This window comes from Coffea eugenioides, chromosome 5, assembly GCF_003713205.1.
Source record: "Coffea eugenioides isolate CCC68of chromosome 5, Ceug_1.0, whole genome shotgun sequence".
NCBI lineage: Eukaryota > Viridiplantae > Streptophyta > Magnoliopsida > Gentianales > Rubiaceae > Coffea > Coffea eugenioides.
In genome coordinates, this window is record NC_040039.1 from 5,177,881 (window position 1) to 5,188,029 (window position 10,149).

Genomic DNA, 10,149 nt, shown 5'->3' on the forward strand with positions numbered 1-10,149 from the left:
AACCCTGCTCCCCCTCAAGCTTGGCATCAACCACACTCCACTAGCTCTCACCACCTCCGCTACCGTATGTCGCCGCCATTGCCGCGCACGCCTCTCCGCTGCTTGCTCTCTCCGCACGCTGCCTGCCACCCATAGCCATCCTCCCTAAATCTGGCAGCCTTTATACAGCACACAGGTTTTCCTCCTCTTTTTGCACCTTGCCCGCCGATGTGACCCCGACACGGTCCCTGTGATTTCAGGGAAGTTTCATTGCCCTTTTTCTTGCTTTTGCTGTTTATTTGACACATTGAGGGCAATGTATCATTTAGGTGTGGGGGGGAGGGATCAGCTAGTCAGCTACTTTTTCTAGTTTTTAGTTTTCAGATGTTTTTTTTATTTTTAGTTTGTTATTTGTCTAGTTTTCGTTTACTTTTTTGTCATTGATCTGTCTAGCTCTCCTATGACTACCAAAGTTTGATGTTAGATTATTGACTCTAATTCTACTATTGTCCAGTTTTAATAATAAGAGTGTATCGAGTTAATGTAGTTGAGTCCAAGAACATCTCTTTGGTGAATATCGGTGATTGTTTGACTCTTTTGATTTTTTTTTTGTTAGCTTTTCTAGGCATAGGAAATGATTGTTGGCTTTTTCATGTGAATTGGTCCGGTTATTAACTTTAGTTCTCCATGTTTGAAGAAATGAGGCTAGCGGCTGCTGTTTTTGTTTTCTTTTGATGTGTTATTTTGAGTTATCGTGTTATCTGGCTGTGAAATAAGGTTGATTGTACTCCACTATGTGTTACTACTGAGTAACCGGGATCTTCACCTAAAGTGCCGGTTCTCGCGTCAAAAAGTAATAATTTCTATGAGTATGTGGTCGTATAGTGATAGGAGTTGAGTAACCGGACTCCTTCATCTGACAAATGTTGGAGTTCGCGTCAAAAAGCTCCAATGGCTAGAGACCAAGTCTTGTGTGCTATTAAAAAAAGTGAAGAAAACGTAAAAAAAAAAAAAAAGTGAAGGTTGTGTTAATGTGTGATAGAAGTCAGCTTGCCGATTTATGGATTTAATGTTGAGATTTTGGTTAATATTTGGACCATTTGCTGATAAATGTTGTGCGCCATTTTTTTTCTTAGATTAGTTAATCTAGAATTGAAAGAATTTGTGGTTTAGAAGCAAACCGGGGTGGTATTTCTCGAATTTTGATCACTGATGCTTGATATATGTTTTTTTCTTGGTACCTTGGCAATATGGTAGATGGAGCAATGACCATTGTCAAATATTGGAGGTTGTGCGCTGTTCTCATGCTTGAGAGCAAGCATGATTTAGGTGTGGTGGGAATTGATAAAGTGCTAATTGTTAGTACTTTTATTATTAATTTTCCCCTTTGTCCTTACCAAATATTATTTTAATTGTTAATATATACTTATATTTGGTATTTAGCCTGAATTACAGGAGGTGAAGCAGAAAAGTGCTAAAAAGGTTGGCCTTCTTGTGAAATATTCAATACGTGGGGAGCTTCCAAAAAGATCTACAACCATGGCCCCACAATGGTGCTACAATGGAGCCCTTTTCCTGGGCTGACTAGGAGTCTTCTTCTTTGGGGGGCAATTCGAGCGGACGCCGCCTAGGAGTGGTAGTAATTAGATAGGAAATAGAATAGTAGAGAACAAGCACTACTTTAGCTTAGCTTTTGACTTTTTCATCTTTGGCATTTGGTAGTAGTTCTCCTCCGTGTGTCAGGAGCCATAGGAAGACTAAATCATCCCCTGTAACTTTGATTTTCTTTATTCCTTCGATCAAATTGAATTCACACGAGCAAGGACAATGGCCGATACTGTTTCTTCAATTTTGTGTGGGTTTTTCGCATCAGGGATGAACTAAATCCCTTTTATCTAGTCAAGAAACAACGGAGATTTTGGTTCGGTTAAAAATTGTGAGATCGATTTATTTTTATGTTTTCCTCTTATTTATTGGTATTTGCATATTCCCTGATTGCAGTGTTTATGGTTATTTAATTAATTGATTGTCTTGGATCCGGATAATGAGTTGATTTAATAATCTATTGTCAATTAGAGTATTAAATCCGTAATTGTTTAATTGCCCTAATATAGTGACAACTGGCATGATTAGATTTGTACCAAAGAAATACGTAAACTAATCTAAAATAACCCTGGTAGGGCGTTATTTGATTAGAATAGGGCTCATTTAATACGTAAGGCAATTGGGGAATTAAATTTTACGGGCGTACTTAGGATTATTTCTCAATTAGAACAGTAATTAACGGGCGTACCTTAATCACCGATACAGTAAGGAGGGGTTGGCTGTCATCGCTTGTTTGGCAGTTATAACCTATTTATTCGTAAATAATTGGAATTGCCTTTGCATCGATGATCAATTAGGTGAACCATTGCTAAAGTTATTTCTTGGTTAGACCTTTAATTATTGTTGCTCAAATTTTAGTGAATTGTCATTTAATTTTTAGTTAGCTATTTATTTTTATTTGAATTTCTTTGATTGTTATCATTTATACAAAAACATCCCCCGTGTTACTTTGAATTTTGAAACAGACAAATATCCCCAATCCCTGAGGATACGACCCTACTTGTCCTGTTTACAAATTAATAATTATTTATGAAAAAATCATTCCATTCGGGTATATCGGATCAAGCAAACTCTTCGAGAACAGGATGAATCAAATAATCCATTGCACACCTAGAGTCCTTGCTCCAGTATTTGGAATCGGGTTTTGGTTACTTTAACTGGCAATTAGGTTTAATTTTATTATTGTACAGGTTTTGACAACCTGTCAATTTTTGGCGCCGTTGCCGGGGACTGGTGCCAGTTATTTGTTTTTTTTTAACTCATTATTGTTCTAATTTTCTGATTAATTTTCGACCCTGAGGTAGAGAAGACTGCACGTAGAACAAGGAAAGAGACCAGACAACTTAGAGAGGAGAAATCCAGTGCTGCATCTCAGAGACCTGAGCCAAAAGTTGAACCAACAGATTCGTTTGGTGACACTTCGAGTGACTCGGATCAAGAAAAAGTTACTATGGCGAATGCACGAACATTAAGGGAATTGGCTGCTCCTGATTTAAATTAGCAGCCTTTATGCATTACTTTCCCAAGTTTAAATGATAACACTCCATTTGAATTAAAATTTGGTCTAATTCATCTCTTACCATCTTTCCATGGTTTACCAGGTAAGGAGTCATATAAACACTTGCAAGAGTTTGATGTCGTTTGCAATAACATGAAACCCCCAAAAATTACAGAAGAACAGATAAAAATGAGGGCATTCCCCTTCTCCTTGAAGGACTCTGCAAAAGATTGGCTGTACTACCTACCACCAGGTAGCATCACCGCTTGGGACCAACTGAAGAAAAAGTTTTTGGACAAATATTTTCCTGCGTCTCGAGCTGCAAGCCTAAGGAAGGAGATATGTGGTATCAAGCAGTATCCAGGGGAATCGCTCTTTGATTACTGGGAGCGATTCAAGAAGTTGTGCATTAAGTGCCCTCGGCACTAAATAAGTGAGCAGCTGCTCATCCAATATGTTTACGAAGGGCTACTCTTGAGAGACAAAAGTATAATTGATGCTGCAAGTGGAGGGGCATTAGTGAACAAGGTTCCTCGAGAAATGTGGGAGCTAATTGAAGAAATGGCTGAGAATTCACAACAGTTTGGTACGAGAGAGGATGTCCTGACACGCAAAGTGAATGAGGTAGAGACATCTTCTATCCAGCAGCAATTGACAGAGCTAACATTTTTTGTTAGACAATTGGCTGTAGGAAATGCATCACGAGCCAAGGTACGTGGGATCTGCACTGCTATAGGTCATTCTACAGAGATGTGTCCGCTGATTCGAGAAGAAAGTGCGGAGCAAGTGAACATGGCTGGTCACGCGCCCGCGCCAAGAAAGCTATATGACCCGTACTCGAATACGTACAATCCGGGCTGGAGAGATCATCCTAACTTCAGCTATGAAGGAAATAGGCTGTCAGATTTTGTACCAAATAGACAGTAAGGGTATCAACAACAGTATCAGCCTCGCCCGCCACCACCCCCTTCAAACCCAAGTCCGTCTATAGAAGAGATGATGAAGCAATTAATTGCTAATCAACAAAAGACGGATTCTGATCTACAAAGTATGAGAAATCAACTGGGACAGGTGCAAGCAATGCAGAGTCAGGTAAGTCAGATGGCAATAGCAATCAACCGTCTGGAATCCCAAGTCTATGAAAAATTGCCGTCTCAACCTGAACTGAATCTGAAGAATGTAAGTGCAATGACCTTAAGGAAGTGGAAGGAAATTCAGGGACCCGAACTTGTGATTCCAAAGGATAAAAATGAAGATCGAATTGACAAAGAACTTGAGGAGGAAGGAATGAGAAACGCAAATCCAAAGGTAATTCCTGATTCTATAATTAGAGTTGGAACTAACTCACTGCCTTTTTTGAGCAGGTTAGAGAAACCAAAGAAGCAAGTTAAAGAAAAGGAGATTCTACAGGTTTTTCGCAAGGTAGCAATCAATATTCCTTTATTAGACGCGATCAAGCAAGTGCCAAAATACGATAAATTCTTGAAAAGCATGTGCATCAATAAGAAGAAGTTGAGAGGGGATGAGCATATTGTGGTAAGTGAGAACGTTTCAGTGATTTTACAAAGAAAATTACCTCCTAAATGCGGAAATCCAGGTATGTTTATTATCCCCTGTAAGATTGGACATTCTAAAATTAAAAATGTCATGCTAGATTTAGGGGTTTTAATTAATGTGATGCCTAAATCAATTTATGATTCCCTAAATTTAGGGCCTTTAAAAGAAACAGGGATAATAATTCAATTGGCTGATCGTACATTTGCTTATCCAGATAGAGTAGTTGAGGATGTTTTAGTGCAAGTAGATGGATTAATTTTTCCTGTTGATTTTTATGTACTTTACATGGATGATGAAAGTGCCCCAAATCCATCACCCATTATATTAGTAAGGCCATTCTTGAGTACTGTCCAAACAAAGATTGATGTTAGTAAGGGTACTCTCACAATGGAATTTGATGGAGAAATAGTCCACTTTAATATTTTTGATACAATGAAACATCCTGTTAACTCTCACTCTGTGTTTGCTATTCATGCTATTAATCCCTCTGTACAAGAATTTTCTGAGTTTTCTTGTAGGCATAAATTCAAAGTTGCTGCGAACAAGTATCAGGGGATGAACGCAATTTATGAGGTAAAGATGAATAGAAAATTAAGAAAGAAGGCTGCATTCAATGGCTATTTGGATCTCGGAGGAAGGCCACAGATTATAAGAAAAATTGAATTACATCCAAATTGAAAAGTCGTGCTTAACGTCTAGCCAAAAACGTTAAAGAAAGGCGCTTTTTGAGAGGCAACCCAAATATTAGTTTTATTGCTTTTCGTTATTTAATTCTGTCGTTTTGTCGTTTCTCATTTGGGTAGTAGTCGGTCTTAATATTTTCCTCCATTGTGACCAAGACAGGGAATCTTGGCGTGCCCACGCAAGGAGGGCACGCATTAATCGTGTAAACTCCAACCTCATGGTCAGTGGACGTTTGTAAAACATGGTGTGCCCACGCCGTGTTGGTAAATTCTCGACATCTCGCGATGTTGGTAGGAAATGGAATCTTGGTGTGCCCGCGTGAGCAGGGCACGCGTTAAAGTGCAAAAAGTGACTCCCAAGGTCAGTAGACGTTTACCAATCTTGGCGTGCCCACGCGGTGTTTGACGACCCAAAACTGAAAAAGAAAAAAAAAATTATTCAAAAAAAATTTTTACAAAAATAAAATTATTTTATTTTTAAACCTTCTGTTTTGTTTTTTTTTCAAAAATTCAAATTTTGAAATTTGAATTTGAAAAAAATGAAAAAAAATTTTTGGAAAAAAAACCAAAAACTATTTTATTTTTTTTCTTTTCTCTCTTTTCTTTTTCTTTTCTTTCTTTCTTTCTTTCTTTCTTTCTTTTTTCCTCTTTTCTTTCTTTCTTCTTCCCCAATTTTTTCTCCTTCTCTTCGGCCGAAACTTTTCACCGCCGCCACCTCACCCCTTCATCCCACACGCGCCTGGCGAACGCCGCGCCACCCACGACCGCCGCCGCTCACCCTTGCGCATGCCACGAGCCCTCCATCTTCCTCCATCGCACTCCGCAGCACCTCCTCCGCTGTCGCATAGCCGCGCGACTCCATTGCGTCCCTCTCTTCTCCTCGTGTCCACCCATGGCCAAGCCCGCAGTCGCGCGCTTCTTTTCGTACCACCGCACGCAGCCACCCCATGGGCAACCCTACTTTCTCTCACGCTTGGCATCAGCCACACTCCACCAGCTCTCACTACCTCCGCTGCCATACGCCGCCGCCATTGCCGCACGCGCCTCTCCGCACGCCGCCCACCACTCGTAGCCCATCCTCCCTGAATCTGGTAGCCTTTATGCAGCACTCGGGTTTTCCTCCTTCTTTTGCAACTCGCCCGCCGATGTGACCCCGACATGGTCCGTGTGATTTCAGGGAAGTTTCATTGCCCTTTTTCTTGCTTTTGCTGTTTATTTGACACATTAAGGGCAATGTGTCATTTAGGTATCAGAGAAATCAGCTAGTAAGCTAGTTTTTCTAGTTTTTAGTTTTCAGATATTTTTCTTTTATTTTTAGTTTGTTATTTGTCTAGTTTTCGTTTACTTTTTTGTCATTTATCTGTCTAGTTCTCCTATGACTACCAAAGTTTGATGTTGGATTGTTGACTCTAATTCTACTATTGCCAAGTTTTAATAATAAGAGTGTATCGAGTTAATGTGGTTGAGTTCAAGAACATCTCTTTGGTGAATATCGGTGATTGCTTGAGTCTTTTGATTTTTTTTGGTTAACTTTTCTAGGCATAGAGAATGATTGTTGGCATTTTCATGTGAATTGGTCCGGTTATTAACTTTAGTTCTCCATATTTGAAGAAATGAGGCTAGCGGCTGCTGTTTTTGTTTTCTTTTGATGTGTTATTTTGAGTTATCGTGTTATCTGACTGTGAAATAAGGTTGACTGTACTCCGCTATGTGTTACTACTGAGTAACCGGGAATCTTCACCTAAAGTGTCGGTTCTCGCGTAAAAAAGTAGTAATTTCTATGAGTACGTGGTCGTATAGCGATAGGAGCTGAGTAACCGGGCTCCTTCATCTGGCAAATATTGGAGTTCGCGTCAAAAAGCTCCAATGGCTAGAGACTAAGTCTTTTGTGCTATTAAAAAAAAAGAGAAGAAAACATGAAAAAAAAGTGAAGGTTGTGTTAATGTGTGATAGAAGTCAGCTTGCCGATTTATGGATCTAATGTTGAGATTTTGGTTAATATTTGGACCATTTGCTGATAAATGTTGTGCGCCATTCCTTTTTCTTAGATTAGTTAACCTAGAATTGAAGGAGTTTGTGGTTTAAAAGCTAACTGGGGTAGTGTTTCTCGGATTTTGATCACTGATACTTGATATATGTTTTTTTCTTGGTATCTTGGCAATATGGTAGATGGAGCAATGACCATTGTCAAATATTGGTGGTTGTTGGCTGTTCTCATGCTTGAGGGCAAGTATGATTTAGGTGTGGAGGGAATTGATAGGGTGTTAATTGTTAGTACTTTTATTGTTAATTTTCCCCTTTGTCCTTATCAAATATTGTTTTAATTGTTAATATATACTTATATTTGGTATTTAGCCTAAATTACAGGAGGTGAAGCAAAAAAGTGCTAAAAAAGTAGGCCTTCTTGTGAAATATTCAATACGTGGGGAGCTTCCAAAAAGATCAACAAGCATAGCCCCACAATGGTGCTACAACGGAGCCCTTTTCCTGGGCTGACTGGGAGTCTTCTTGTTTGGGGGGCAATTGGAGCGGACGCCGCACAGGGGTGGTAGTAATTAGATAGGAAATAGGATATCAGAGAACAAGCACTACTTTAGCTTAGCTTTTGACTTTTCCGTCTTTGGCTTTTGGTAGTAGTTCTCCTCTGTGTGTTAGGAGCCATAGGAAGACTAAATCATCCCCTGTAACTTTGATTTTCTTTATTCCTTCGATCAAATTGAATTCACGCGAGCAAGGACAATGCCGATACTGTTGCTTCAATTTTGTGTGGGTTTTTTGCATCAGGGATGAACTAAATCCCTTTTATCTAGTCAAGAAACAACGGAGGTTTTGGTTCGCCTAAAAATTGTGAGATCGATTTATTTTTATCTTTTCCTCTTATTTAGTGGTATTTGCATATTCCCTGATTGCAGTGTTTATGGTTATTTAATTAATTGATTGTTTTGGATCCGGATAATGAGTTGATTTAATAATCTATTGTCAATTAGAGTTAAATCCGTAATTGTTTAATTGTCTTAATATAGTGACAACTGGCATGATTAGATTTGTGCCAAGAGAATACACAGGCTAATCTAAAATAACCCTGGTAGTGCGTTATTTGATTAGAATAGGGCTCCTTTAATACGTAAGGCAATTGGGGAATTAAATTTTACGGGCGTACTTAGGATTATTTCTCAATTAGAACAGTAATTAACGGGCGTACCTTAATCACCGATACAGTAAGGAGGGGTTGACTGTCATCGCTTGTTTGGCAGTTATAACCTATTTATTAGTAAATAATTGGAATTGCCTTTGTATCGATGATCAATTAGGTGAACCATTGCTGAAGTTGTTTCTTGGCTAGACCTTTAATTATTATTGCTCAAATTTTAGTGAATTGTCATTTAATTTCTAGTTAGCTATTTATTTTTATTTGAATTTCTTTGATTGTCATCGTTTATACAAAAACACCCCCCGTGTTATTTTGAATTTCGAAAGAGACAAATATCCCTAATTCCTGAGGATACGACTCTACTTGCCCTGTTTACAAATTAATAATTATTTGTGAAAAAATCATCCCATTCGGGTATATCGGATCAAGTAAACTCTTCGAGAACAGGGTGAATCATGTAACCCATTGCACACCTAGAATCCCTGCTCCAGTACTTGGAATCGGGTTTTGGTTACTTTAACTGGCAATTAGGTTTAATTTTATTATTGTACAGGTTTCGACAACCTGTCAAAGTGGGACAAAATTTTTATTTTAAGGACTAAAATGTCTCATTTTAAAGTTTAGAAATCAAAGCAAAAATCTGAGCATGGGTAAAAAGTGAAAAGTGGGATTAACCCTATACAAATTAGCGGAATGTGTTTTATTTTATATCATTAGAATAAAAGAAAAGCAGTTTGACGCGATTGTTGGTAGTCATACGAAAAAATCCAAACTGTTTTCTGATGTTCTTGTTTAGCATCTAGCAATGATTTTCATTCAATTCTGACCACCCACTCTATGTTTTTGTATTTGTTTCGAGCTAAAGAACTAGTAATGAGATTTCAAAAGTGAGGAGGGGTAGGAAAATTAGAATCCAGGACATCTAATTTCCGGGGTTTCAATTTTAATAACCAGATTAAGGCCTTCAAGGCTGATTACATCAGATAATTTTTGTGAGAATTTCTAGCAAGAAATTGTAACAAATTGATCCGTAAGTACTTTTCAATTGTTAAGTAGGAGTGAGAAATCACTCTAATTAAAATAAGAGCATGTAAGAAGTGGGAAGGGATAGGGGAATTAGAACCCAGAACCTGTAATTCTTAGGGGTCTCAATTTTAACAATTAAACTAAGGCTTCCAAGGCTAATTACACCAGATAGTTCTTGGTGAGAATTTCTCCTAAGAAATTGAAACAAGTTGATCTGTAAATACTTTTCAATTAAACATGTTATGTAGGAGTGAGAAATAACTCTAATTAAAATAAGAACTCTATATATATATATATATAAACACGTTTCCTTTTATTTAGAAAAATTGACATTTGGTGCACCAAATAAACTTTTCATTCCACAAATCTGACAGTGCTTCTTGCAAGGATAAGAATCCTGATTTGAAGTGTAAAAAGATCCTTCTAACAAGTCCCCAAGTGGTCATTGGCAACACTTTCATCAGATTTTTACACTTTTCAATTAACTCAACTACAAAAAAAAAAAAAAAAGGGATAGATTAAGAAGAATCATGGATACAGTTTGCAAAGAAATACGCGACCTTAATTTTGCGTTTATTTTTGTGTGCAAGGTTTACGCCAATTTTGCTTGATTCCCAACAACTGGAATATGAATATCAGTTTTTTTGTTA

At 38.1% G+C, this 10,149-nt stretch overlaps 1 non-coding gene across 1 annotated transcript; it reads right to left on the minus strand.

Moving 5' to 3' along the window:
- Positions 1-3,406: 3,406 nt before the first annotated feature.
- On the minus strand, positions 3,407-3,513 carry LOC113772639. Its single transcript, XR_003468606.1, has one exon. It is a non-coding gene; the product is annotated as a small nucleolar RNA R71 (small nucleolar RNA).
- Between the last annotated feature and the right edge of the window lie 6,636 nt (positions 3,514-10,149).